Raw genomic sequence first — 13,843 nt, 5'->3', positions numbered from 1 at the left:
GGAGAGTAAGTTAACATTTTAAGATCTGGAATTGTTCTGAATTTTACTACTCAGAGCCAGTACCTAGTCAGAAAACCAGCAAAGCAGTAGTATTGTGAAATGTTACAGAAGTCCTGCTGTTTGTGCAAGATAAATTGAGACTTGCTGAAGAGAATGGAAAGAACAATACATAAAGAAAATAGCAGTTGTTCTTGTCCAAGCATGAGTTATGTATTTATTTCTTTTCCTTCTGTTTATCATGAGCTTATGGTATATACAAAATCTTTTCTGAAAAGAGCTGAAACAGAGACTGCATTCTTAAATATGAGGGAGATATTCTTATATATCTGCTTCTATAAATATGTAAGAGCATACTAAAATATCAATGGAAAATATTCTGATTAAAAATTTTAGCCCAGATTTCCCATCATTAATGCTGTACTTTTATCTTTTCTTTAGAAATCAGTAAGTCAAGGAATATATTTACCTTTGGAATATATTTACCTTCGCTGACCTAATGTTTCATGTGTAGAATGAGATGGCAAAATCTGCAGTACTTGGTGCAGGGTGGAAGGAAGAATTTGTTCTTTTAAAACATATTTCAAAATTTTAAATATTGTTCTTTATTAAAGAACAATATTTATTGAGACGTGTAAATGGTAAAATAGGAAGTATATAAATACTCTTTGGTATTCCTAGTTAGGCAGTAGTGAGCCACTGATAGCTGTATTTCTTAAACCTGTCCCCACACCTCATTATAACAAAGCAGGTAAGATTGACATTAGTAGAGACAGTATTCATAAAACTCAAACATAAGGAAAATGTGGTCCAGAGGAGACCCAGAGCCAAGTGTTATATAGCGTCTGGCCAGTCTATTTCATTTGACCTCAGGTCCAGAAAACATTTTCTGTATTATTTACCACTACAGCCATATCTCTAAGTTTTGGGGAACTGGAAAAAAGAGATTTTAGAAAGAGCCAATGCAGCCATTAAACTCTGAGAGTCTCTAAGACTCATTTCTTGCCTTAACACAACCTTGCTTCCAGCAAGTCCTGAGAATATCAGGATATTATCTCCCCTTCAGAGCAGAAGTACAAATGACTGCAGTTTATGCAGATGTATCCAGACTAGCATGAAACCAGCCAGCTCCAAGCACTAACAAGTAGTCTTCCATCTTTAAGTACTCACATTGGTGATGAAGGTAAGTCGGTTACTTGTGCAGGAAGTCCTATTTGTAGTGATTAGTTCAGCCCTACCTGAATAGTAATCGTAACTGACAAGTTATAATTTTTTTAAAAATTTCTTCTGAACCGGATCAGTACATTTGATAAGGGCAGTAGACAGTATTATTTCATATTGAGATGGCTACTCAGAGTGGGAAAATATATGCCATGCCAATGTACCTTTCCATATGATTCATATACTAGGCAATTATCAAATATATTTATCATGGAAGCTGCTGGTAAGGGCTCAAGAGATGCCCGCATTGCTACTACTTTTCTGTGACTTCAAACTCAAAATATATGACTAGAAATATAATAAGAACACAAAATTCTGAATTGCCTAAACATTCTTCCAGAAGTTTTAAAAATCGTACTTCTGAAAAAAATAAATTTTCCTCATATATACTTGTGCATGTGTATACCTACATACGCAACAAAAACAAAGCTTAAGGATCATGTCATGCTAAGATACATCTATTTCTTCCAAATTATTATAAAAGTTCCTTCAGAACACTGCTCCTTTAAGAGGCCTCTTGTTATTATATCTTGGAAATATTTATACGTGCCTATTTTTTTCTCAAAAGTATCTTTTTAACTAAAAAGGCTTTGATATTACACTTTTTTTTTTTCCAAAATGCTTACCATCTATGCAGTTTGTCAAATGCGCTTTGAAAAAAATCTCTTGATTAGTGTGTCCTTTTATTTCCAGTCAGAAACAATTTCCTAAAAAAACTGCATTTAAATCAATCTTTTCCATCTAAAGAAAACACTTGCCTATTTTTTACAAGTATTACCTTGGTGCTTCAGTTTCATGGAGATATTGGATCTATTACACATAGGATAGATTGTTTCGTATTGCTCCAGAAACCTCCTATTAAAATTAAATGCTAGCCATTTTATCCTTTCACATGACAGAATGGTCAGGGAGCTGTGGAAGTGATGCTTTTTTCCAGAATTACACAGGGGGATGGGGCAAAGAGAAGAGTTTTATATTGATGCTACTCTGTAAGTAGCTCATTGCAATTGGAAACCTTGATTCCGGATGCACGGAAAAATGTTTGCTGTATCAAAACACTGAACAAGAGGTTTCTGGTAAGGGCTCTGGAGCTGTTCAGTATCAGCCAGCAGCACGCTTGCAGAGAACCAGAATGGCAAATAAAATACTAAGTAAAAGACAAAATCATTTTTGGTGAAGGCCTGAAGATTCAATGCATTTTTTTCAACACATCTGACATCAGTGTGCAAGTCATGGATGACACTGCTTCTGACTGCCATGCTGTAAGTTTACTGAAAATGCATGCCATGTGAAGGCCACCATCTTGCCTTCTAATATGAAGTGTGCACTAACTAATACTGTGGACAAACACACAACTGTTCTACAGTACTCCAAGGAAGAAGCCTTGAATTACATCAACCAACCTTCAGCGTGGTAAAAGATTGTTCATGGTTTGGCCTCAATAGGCAGACAGTCAGACACACGATAACACACAGGCATTTACAGTATCTTCCATCTGTTAATAGATCTACAGAGAACAAAAACATCTTGTTAACTACCCCTTCTATCTCTGTTCTGTTTTGTTCTCTTAATTTCTACCTATGACTTGCCCAGCAGTACCTGCCCATGAAACCTGTAGGAGCACTAGATTTGCCTTGTACCCAAACTAATACATTTCCCTTTTTCAAACAGCTATGAGAACTACTGGGCTTCCAGAAGACTTCAAAACATAAATGGACCATTTTGGTCTGATTGCTCATTTTTTCAGCCATTTCTACTTGTGCGATACGGCTGCAAAATCCTAGCAAATTTGAAGTGTAGTTTTCTTATCACTACTCTGCACAGTGCAGATGATATATTCAACAGTGGATATTCAAAAAGCTTTCAGATTTAAAAGTTTTGATGTGTTAGAAAGTTTTAATGTTTCTTTTCTAACCTATGTATTTCATACTACAGTAATAGCACCTTGATATGCTGTCCAGGAACGGTGATTCAGTGTTCTCCTTTGCTCTTCCCAGCTGCCAAGGCTTCTGCAATGCAGAAGGCCACAAATTAACTGGGAGAAACAGGCTCCATTATAGTCAGAGACAGATGGCAGAGAGTTTTTAAATGTCTGCATTACCTTATTCTCCACCCTATCCCTTAAGTCATCTTAAGTGGAGCAGTATTTTCCTCAAGCTTTTGTACTTTGAATATGTAGTAAGCATAATTACTGTATCTGCATATCTTCTCTTCCTACTTGCCTACTAGTTTTTTTCCATGTCCAAAAGGTAGTATTAGTAAAACTCCCACAAAATACAGTTCCATCAAAAGACAGACTTCATTTGCTGGAACATTTTTGGAGACAGTATGAATCTGCTTGATTCCTAGTGGCAGTGGGTAACATTCCTTGTATCGCAAAATTCAGAGGTAGTTTTTAAAGAAGTTTACTCTCTGTTGATTAATTTGTTTTTGTCCTGTCTCCCCACTCACTCTTTGGTCCAGCTATATTTTTTCTTTATTCTACATCACATATTCTTCATGTCAGGTACAGAATTCAGAAAGCTTATTATATTTTATATATTATATATTGCTTAAAAGAAAAAGAGACCTTTTAAAATTACAGTCATGTTTAGATAGGACTTTATATAAAAAATTTCAAAAGATTTTGGATCACTTTGATTACTTCTCTAGGGTACTGTATATTATTGTAATATTTAGAATAATTCCTATCTTTTAAACCAAATCAAAAGTATTTTCCAACATTTTTGACCAGAATGTCATGCATTCTTAACTCCTAATGTATTTGTATTATTGTCCAATATCTGAGAGAAATTGAGATAATATACATTAAAAAAATCTGTTGTTGCCCTTGTTAATCCTAATTCCTTAAATGAGCATATACAAATAATAAAATCACGATTAAATTCAGGGTCAGTTAAAATTATTCACTTAAAAAATGCTAGATAAATTACTGCTATCAGGTTTCCACAAAGTATTTTAAGGATAACAAGACAAACAAACATTATGTTCAGTACACAGACAATCTGGTGAAGTTCTATGGCCTACTTAATATGAGAAGAGATTAGATACTGTAATAATCCCTTCTGGTCTTAAATCTATCAAAAAAGGAGAGTGTTTTTTAAAAAGCAGAGGAAAAATACAAAATTTCAGGCTCGACAAATGTTCTCTATAGACTAAATTTCGGTCAGCTTTCTCCCCTTCTGTTTCTTTTGCCACTTCTGCAGTTCCAGCACTGCTGGTCCTAAATGATTAAGCCAGCTGCTCCCCGGTCCCCCAATAGCAATTTGCTTGCTATTCCAAATACACCACATAGTCCAAAAGAATCAATATTAAAAGCAGTGCATTACTAAGAAATATCATTTGGATTTCATTAAATTAATGCACTACCCTCATAAAACACTCGCTCTATATGTAGCAGACCTAAGAGTCTCCACTATGATAAAATTCTGACAACACTGAAAATAGTGACTACTGACATCTACTACAGCCAACAAAAAGTGAGTCTGAATCTTCATTCAAGAGAAAAAATGTTATTCAGAAAATACGCGTGAATACATGTCCCCTAATTTTGGATACTTAACTGAAACTTAAATTAGGTACTTAGTTCCCTTACATTTTCCCAAAAGTCAATTGAGAGAGATGGGTTTTATTTAATAGAGATATTAGCGAGTTTTGCATGACTGCACTTCTACTGTAAGAAGCTCAGTTAGGTGGGATAAATACTGAATTTCCAGATTTTTAGCATAAAAAATGAAGATTAATGGATAGCTTACATTTTATCTTGGAGAGCGTCTCATTTCTTAGGAAGTTTCCCATACAAAAATTCATTCAGCCTTCTAACTGAATGTCAAACAAACCATACCCGTATCTCAATGAATGGGGTACATTCTGAAAAACTGACTGAAATCTAAATATTTTTTCTATTAATAGTGCCACTATACTTACGTACATAACTCGCCATTGGGTTAAATTTTTGTTAAGTTTTTTTCTAACATGATTGTTTTCTTCCAGTCTTTAGAAGCTGGGCCTGATAACTCCTTGTTTGTTGCTTAGAAAAATGCGAGGAAGCTCCACAACCCAGAGCAAGAAGAGAATACAGAGCAAGAAAAGAATAAGTTTATGTGAAAAGTGTAGTTTAACAACAAAAAATCAAGAACAGTTATATTGCAATTAAATTTGACATTCTGAGGATCATCAGAGGACTGACCAGCCTAAAGCACAAAAGTGTTACCGCCAGTGAATCCTCTGCAAACAAACATGAGACAACAGTAACATCATTAGTTGCTTCTTTTTACCCCTTTTTAAGGTGTGATTAAACGGAGATGGCTTTACTGTCTCCCTGAAAGATCTAATGTTATTTTAATTTGTTAGATTAATATTCTAGTACTTGAGTATTTCAGCACAGTACAAATCATTTTATTTCCCATACATTTACAGAATAATTCCAGTGACTAGTCACAACTTACTTTCATATGCCCTGCTCTCTGCTTCCTTTTGCCTAGAGTATTTAACTATTCTTTGGCATGCACATTCACGGTAGGGTTTTTCCAGAATTCAAAGCATATTCTTTAAGTGATTAAGTTTCTTCTGATGAAAGGTCATGCCTGAAAAGTTCTCATTATATGAAAGAAAGTAACAAAATATGAAATGAACATACAGATGACATATTCCATATCATATACTGAATTCCAATTATACAAAAAGGAGTAGGATGACTGGTAAATACCTAATTAAAAAATTGTTTTCCAAAGTAGCAGTGAAATGGTCAAGAGAGCCGACTATCAATCCCTTCTTTGCCATAGGGTTTTTTTGTTTCCTCAAGCCAAACACTTTTCTGAGACTTAACTGCAGCTACTTTAGCAGGCTAGGAGTTAGATATCTAGTTGACTTTAGTTTTCTTGGTTCCCTCAGGGGTCACCAGAGACACATCCAAAAAACTATTCATCCTATCATAAGATTTGCGCCCAAAGTCATAGGATGAATCACAGCTGGTCGTTCCTCTTCCTTTCTATCAGCTCTGGAGAAAGTCTAGAGAAATGACTTAATCTGGACACTATTTACTTTAGATAGCTACAAGTTGTCCAAATCAGAAAAAAAAAAAATAGTAATGTCTTAATACTCTGGTTGTTTTCGGAACAAAAACTGGACTTCTCAGAGAGGTCTTCCAGAACAGAAACCACCAGGGTAAAGTCACCTGAAGTTTCTATGTAAACTTAAATACTAGAAAAACAATGAAAATGATGAAACAAGATGCCTCATTCACAGCTGGAATCTCCTACAGTTATGCTCTTTCTTACAAAGAATAAAGGATGTGTCTCCTCTTTTAAGAAAAGCCAGAGGGGATATCCAGAGCAGTGATCATTTTTCATGTCATGGCTTAGTGCACTGAAGCAGGAAACAATTTAATTTCTCTTAGGTGAACACTTTAACCAGTAGCCTATATTGGCTAGACCTACACTCTTTCTCTGGCCTAACGGAGGTAAGAATTCAAGATTCACCTGGAAAGGCAGAAAAGCGTAAATGGTTGCATAAACAAGCAGGTACCTCAGGAGGTGCTTTGATCGGTTGGGATGTGGGTGGGACACCACCCCAGATTCCTCCTTTCGGCCTGTAGTACTGCATGGTGCTATGATTCACTGACCTAAGTGCGGTTCATCATCTTTTCGAAAGAGAAATAAGCAGCCAGCAAACACAACCACTGTGTTTAAACACCACTCAGTTTGAGATACATAAGTCCATTGTTCCCTAAATAGAAGTTACGAGCTTGTAACACACAAAAAAGCATGGTCCTTGATCCTTTGAAAACTATTAGATACATTCTAAGGCACCACTCTTGCTCCTCAAGTTACCAAATAAACAGTAAAAAATACACAAACAAACAAACAAAAAGTAGACTTTTACAGATTGCTACATATATTGCTGACATTAATTCCCATCACTAAGAGCGGATCAAAAAGTCAGCTTCAGACAGAATAGGAGTTAAAAAGTATCTCAAACTGAGATCAAAAGATAGTATTAATTACTTTCATAGTATAACATAATATTTATTTACGCTATCACTACAGCAAGTGAGCCTTCTAAAATGCCAGAACTATAACAAAGCTACTTCAGGCTCTAGTTGAAATATTATTCTTTAGAGCTTGAAATTACTTACTTTTACTAACATCTATGGTGTTAATACCATTTTACTTTATGAAATACACCTAAACATGTCTTACCATGAAATAGCAAAAGCAGGAATTTTTTAATAAATATCAGGTCCAGCCAAAACTTCTACCTTGCCTGATCCTTAAAAAACTGCTGAAGAGCAAACTACCTGCCGGGCTTTTAATTTAAAAGTATGTAACCCCTAGTAATTCCTTGTGGCAGTTCTGGTAAGATTTTTAAGAGACTAACATACCAAGCTCTTCTAAAAGTATCAACATTTCTGACTAAAGATACTCACATGACCAGGAATTATTATCTCAAACTGCTTTCTACATATGGTTAAGAGAGGCATCTGTCTACGAGGATCATAGTCCCTCCTCTAAAGCATTCCAAGTTTGTTATGATAGCTCACTGAAAGCGAGAGCAAAGTCAGCATCAAAATCCCAGAGATCGCACTGCAACCTATTGCTTCAGCCTCTCCATCAGACAAGGATGCTCTTTATGCTGGTGGGTCTGACTCAGGCACTGCAGGATCTCCTGACTGAGACCCATCACTGATATGCTGCACACATAGATGATGCTATAATTTGGCCCTCGGGCAACCTTCCAGACTCATCCCACTCTCACTTGCAGATGGGGCCAGGCCTTCCCTGCTACACTTCCTTTCTTCATTTGGATGTAGCATGCCAAACTCTTGTCTAAATCATTCTGAGTCTGTGGCAGAGCCTCAGAGAGCAAAACATGAACTCTAGGAACTACTGAGCCACAAGCATTCACAGAATCACAGAATCGTTTAGGTTGGAAGGGACCTCTGGAGATCATCTAGTCCAACCTCCCTGTTCAAGCAGGGTCACCTAGAGCATATTGCCCAGGGTCACATCCAGACGGCTTTTGAAGATCTCCAGGGAAGGAGACTCCACAGCCTCTCTGGGCAACCTGTGCCAATGTTCTGTCACCCTCACAGTGAAGAAGTTTTTTCTCAGGTTCAGATGGAACTTCCTGTGGATCAGTTTCTGCCCATTGCCTCTTGTCCTGTTGCTGGGCACCACGGAGAAGAGGCTGGCCTCATCCTCTTGACACTCCCCCTTCAGATACTTGTACACGTTGATGAGATCCCCTCTCAATCTTCTCTTCTCCAGGCTGAACAGGCCCAGCTCTTGCAGTCTTTCTTCATAGGAGAGATGCTCCAGCCCTCTAATCATCTTGGTAGCCCTCCGCTGGACTCTCTCCAGGAGTGCCATGTCTCTCTTGTACTGGGGAGCCCAGAACTGGACACAGTACTCCAGGTGAGGCCTCCCCAGGGCTGAGGAGAGGGGCAGCATCACCTCCCTCCACCTGCTGGCAACACTCTGCCTAATGCACCCTAGGATCCCATTGGCCTTCTTGGCCACAAGGGCACACTGCTGGCCTCATGTTTAACTTGTTGTCCACCAGCACTCCCAGGTCCTTCTCGGCAGAGCTGCTTTCCAACAGGTCAGTCCCCAGCCTGTACTGGTGCATGGGATTATTCCTGCCTAGGTGCAGGACTTTGCACTTGCCTTGGTTGAACTTCATGAGGTTCCTCTCCGCCCACCTCTCCAGCCTGTCCAGGTCCCTCGGAATGGCAGCACAGTCTTCTGGTGTGTCATTCACTCCCCCCAGTTTAGTATCATCAGCAAACTTGCTGAGGGTGCACTCTGTCCCTTCCTCCAGGTCATTGATGAATATATTGAACAAGACTGGATCCAGGACTGACCCCTGCGGGACACCACTAGCCACAGGCCTCCAACGAGACTCTGTGCCATTCACCACAACCCTCTGAGCTCAGCCATCCAGCCAGTTCTCAAGCCACCTCACCGTCCACTCATCTAGCCCACACTTCCTGAGCTTACCTAGGAGGATGTGATGGGAGACAGTGTCCAAAGCCTTGCTGAAGTCCCCGTAGACAACATCCACTGCTCTCCCCTCCTCTACCCAGCCAGTCATTCCGTCATAGAAGGCTATCAGATTGGTCAAGCATCATTTCCCTTGGGTGAAGCCGTGCTGATTACTCCTGATCACCTTCTTGTCCTCCACATGCTTAGTGATGACCTCCGGGAGGAGCTGGTTCATGACCTTTCCGGAGCTGGAGGTGAGGCTGACAGGCCTGTAGTTTCCTGGCTCCTCCTTCTTGCCCTTTTTGAAGACTGGCGTGACATTGGCTTTCTTCCAGTCCTCAGGCACCTCTCCTGATCTCCAGGACCTTTCCAAGATGATGGAGAGTGGCCTTGCGATAACATCCGCCAGCTCCCTCAGCACTCGGGGGTGCATCCCATCGGGGCCCATGGATTTATGGATGTCAAGTTTGGACAAAAGATCTCTAACCTGATCCTCCTCCACCAAGGGAGAGTCTTCCTTTCTCCAGCCTTCCTCTCTTGTCTCCAAGGTCTGGAATTCCTCAGGACTGGCCTTAGCAGTGAAGACGGAAACAAAGGCAGCATTCAATAACTCTGCCTTCTCTGTATCCTTTGTCACCAGGGCACCTGCCCCGTTCAGCAGCGGGCCCACGTTTTCCCTAGTCTTCCTTTTGCTATTGATGTATTTGAAGAAGCCCTTCTTGGTGTCCTTGACATCCCTTGCCAGATTTAATTCCAACTGGGCCTTAGCCTTCCTTGTCGCATCCCTGCACGCTCTGACAACGTTCCTGTATTCCTCCCAAGTGGCCTGTCCCCTTTTCCACATTCTGTACACTTCCTTCTTCTGCTGGAGTTTTGCCAGGAGTTCCTTGCTCATCCATGCAGCTCTCCTGCCCGCTTTGCTGGACTTCTTCCTCAGAGGGATGCACTGATCCTGAGCCTGGAGGAAGTGACGCTTGAATATTAACCAGCTTTCTTGGACCCCTCTTCCTTCTAGGGCCCTACCCCAGGAGATTCCCCTAAGTAGATCCCTGAAGAGGCCAAAGTCAGCTCTCCTCAAGTCCAGCCTTGCAATCCTACTCATTGCCCTGCTCCCTCCTCGCAGGATCCTCAACTCCACCATCTCATGGTCACTGCAGCCAAGGCTGCCCCCAACCTTCACCTCTCCAACTAGACCTTCTTTGTTCGTTAGTACAAGGTCTAGCATTGCACCTCTCCTCGTTGGCGTCTCCACCACCTGGGTCAAGAAATTATCATCAATCCTCTGCAGGAACCTCCTGGACTGTTTGTGCCTAGCTGTGCTGTCTTGCCAACAGATGTCAGGGTGGTTGAAGTCTCCCATGAGAACCAGGGCCTGTGATCGTGAGGCTTCTTCCAGCTGTCTGTAGAAGGCCTCATCGATGACTTCCTCCTGGTCAGGTGGCCTGTAGTAGACCCCCACAACAGTGTCACCCATGTTACCCTGCCCTTTAATCCTTACCCATAGGCTCTCAACTTGCTCTTCATCCACCCCGAGGCAGAGCTCCACACATTCTAGTTGCTCCCTCACATAAAGGGCAGCTCCACCACCTCGCCTTCCTGGCCTGTCTTTCCTAAAAAGCACATAGCCATCCATGACAGCATCCCAGTCATGTGAACTATCCCACCATGTCTCTGTGACTTCAATGAGATCATGGCCCTGCGACCGCACACAGATCTCTAACTCTTCCTGCTTATTCCCCATGCTGCGTGCATTGGTATACAGGCATTTCAGACAGCCAGTCAAGCACGCAGGCTTCCCAGAAGAGGTGCAAGAGGATCCTCCATAGCCATGTCCCATGCTGTCTCCCCTGGTTGTATGCACCCGCTGGAGGCATCCTGACTTGAGCGGTGTTTTACTGACTCCCCTGCCACTATACCACTCCCCTTCCCCCATCTTGCCTAGTTTAAAGCCCTCCTTACCAGGCTGGCCAACCTGTTGGCAAAGACACGCGTGCCCCGCTTGGTAAGGTGGATCCCATCGCTCCCCATCAGCTGTTGATCTTCAAACAGGGTCCCATGGTCATAGAAACCAAAGCCCTGTTGCCAACACCAGCGGCGCAGCCAGCTGTTAACTTGGAAAACTCGTCTACTCCTCCTCCTGTCCTTTCCCCTCACAGGCAAGATTGAGGAGAAAACCACCTGGGCTCCCAGACCCTTGACCACCATTCCCAGAGCTCTGAAGTCCCGTTTGATGGTTTCCAGTTTGCCTTTCGTGTCATTAGCACCCACATGGAAGATCAGCAGAGGGTAGTAGTCCGACGCGTGGACAAGCTTTGGCAGTCTTTCCACGACATCTCTTATTCGAGCCCCTGGCAGGCAGCAAACCTCTCTGGACAAGAGATCAGGTCAGCAGATAGGTGCCTCTGTCCCCTGCAGCAGGGAGTCACCCACAACAATCACTCGCCGCTTCTTCCGGGGGTTCCTGCACGGCACAGGGTCTGCCAGGCCAGTTGCCTCACTTGGAGCTGTGCCCAGCTCCTCCTCGGCTTGGAGGGCGCTAAACTTGTTCTTCAAGGGTAAGTCTTGAGGAGGAGCAAGAGCCTTTCTCCTTCTACGAGAGGTCACCAGCTTCCAGCCCTCTTCAACAGCGTTATGATGCACCTTTACACACGGTGCTGAGCCCTCTGACACCTCCGCTGCAGTGGGGGCAGGGGACTCCCGGAGCTGAACAGTCTTCCGAGAACGCCCTGTCAATCTCCCGCTCATCCTCTCGGATGCTACGCAGCCTACTAACCTCCTCCTGTAACTCCTTTATCTGGTGACGCAACTGGTCAACCACAGCACACCTCACACAGGAGAGCTGTCTGTCAGCCCAGGCCTCGCGGAGAGGCCCCAGGCACTGCCTGCAGCCTGACACCTGCAGAGCTGCATCTGCTGTCTGAGGGTCTGTCTGGGTTGAGGCCTCAGACACAGCCGATGCAGCACCTCCCGCAGCCACTGGGGAAGCTGTGCAGCTGACTGACCTGCTGTTCTTTACTTCCTCTCTTACTGGAGGTTGTTATTAGATGATAACTCTATACCTATCCTTTAAAAGGAGTAAATAGTGAAAGTAATATCTAAAGCCAGGGTTTGAGAGGGTTTTTTTTTATATCTTCCTCCCTTCACTTTAGCTTAATTATTCTCTTCATAACGTAATTCATGTCAAAATATGGGACAATAGTTTCCACATTTAGTCAAAGCACCAATCTCTAAACTTGGCTATTTAGTTTATAATAATATGTACACGCTAACCTCCTTTTCCCAAGCAGCTTACAAGTCCTGGCAGTTGAAAATACATGAAGATTTGGGAGGGGTGGGGAAGGGAAAGAGAGCTAAGAAGGTTTGAACATAAAAATTCTGAAGTGAAATTCCATTCTTACACCTCTGTAAATTCTGACTAAGCCACAGACTCCAGGGAATTACTCCAGATGTCTAGTAAACACAGATCAGGCATTAACATATAAAGCTCTCTCCTAATACCTCCAACCTCTTCTATCCTCTCTAAAATATGCAATGACTTAGGGGTTGGGAAAAGACTTGGGCACTGTGTTTTTTTCTGAAGCTGTAACAAGCAGAAGCCAGCAAAGCAGATCCTTTTCTTTCTTCCTCCTTTTTACCTGTTTTATAAATAGGTACATCGAATAATTAGTATTCTTTATCTTGGTTTCTTAAAGATATATGCCCCATCTTGAGGGAAACATATGCTCCATGAAAAGGTTCTTTCCTCATCTGCATGGTAATTAAGCACTACTAAAGGTGCTGTCAGAGAGCTTTTCTTGCCCTACAATAGTATGGCTACTCAAGAAACATTTGCAAATAGGGAACAACTGACAGAGAAATGACCATTATCTAGCCAACTGGACTCAACTGGACTAGAAATTTGATGCTAAGCTTTTTATTGAGTTGGTCTTCATCTAGTTCAAATTGCTTTTACAGATTGTGATACCCACTGAATTCCTAGTCTGTTTTCGTAAAAATGATGCTTTATAAAAGTTTGACAGTCAAAATACAGAAATATCAGATAAAGAAGAAAGAAAAACTCCTAGAAGATGGAAATTGCTATGATGCCTTCAGTACTGACTGTCAGACAAACCACAATTCCAACACACAGTAGATCTCTGTTCATTTTCTGAATGACGCATTCAAGAAACAAAAGCAAAATAAAAGGAATCATCAGTTCAGCATTTAAGAAAAACACATTTTGACAGTATATTTTTAAATGAAATCTCCTCCTCCAATAAAAGTGCCATCTTGCAATCTTTTTAAGTCTATTCACAGTATACCAACTTGATCATCTCATTCTTCTCCTGCAAAAAACCCAGAGCGCACATAATGACAGTGTAATCAACATTTAAATGAATTCACAAGACATTGTCTAATCTTGTAAAGACCAGGAAAGACGTAACAATAAGTAGCATTGAAACCCTCTTCACTATCCTGTATGGATCAGCTTCCTAAAAGTAACAATCTCAAAGTTTGAAGTGAAATTAATGAATAGTGAGATAATGGAGATAAACAACATTCATAGCCTGATCCAGTATCATGCTGAATCTTCTCATCTTACATATCACTCATTATAAGGTGAAGACACTTAGCGGGATTGGTATGCAAGATGGTTATTC

General features: G+C 41.4%; 1 protein-coding gene across 11 annotated transcripts in view; it reads right to left on the bottom strand.

Annotated features, from left to right (window-relative positions):
- Positions 1 to 13,843, bottom strand: part of TAFA5 (TAFA chemokine like family member 5) — a 470,229-nt gene that overhangs the window by 420,705 nt on the left and 35,681 nt on the right. The gene's annotated exons all lie outside the window — the stretch shown is intronic.

This window comes from Struthio camelus, chromosome 1 (genome assembly GCF_040807025.1).
Source record: "Struthio camelus isolate bStrCam1 chromosome 1, bStrCam1.hap1, whole genome shotgun sequence".
Lineage (NCBI taxonomy): Eukaryota > Metazoa > Chordata > Aves > Struthioniformes > Struthionidae > Struthio > Struthio camelus.
The sequence above is the reverse complement of the archived record's forward strand: the minus strand, read 5'-3'. Positions and strand labels throughout refer to the sequence as shown.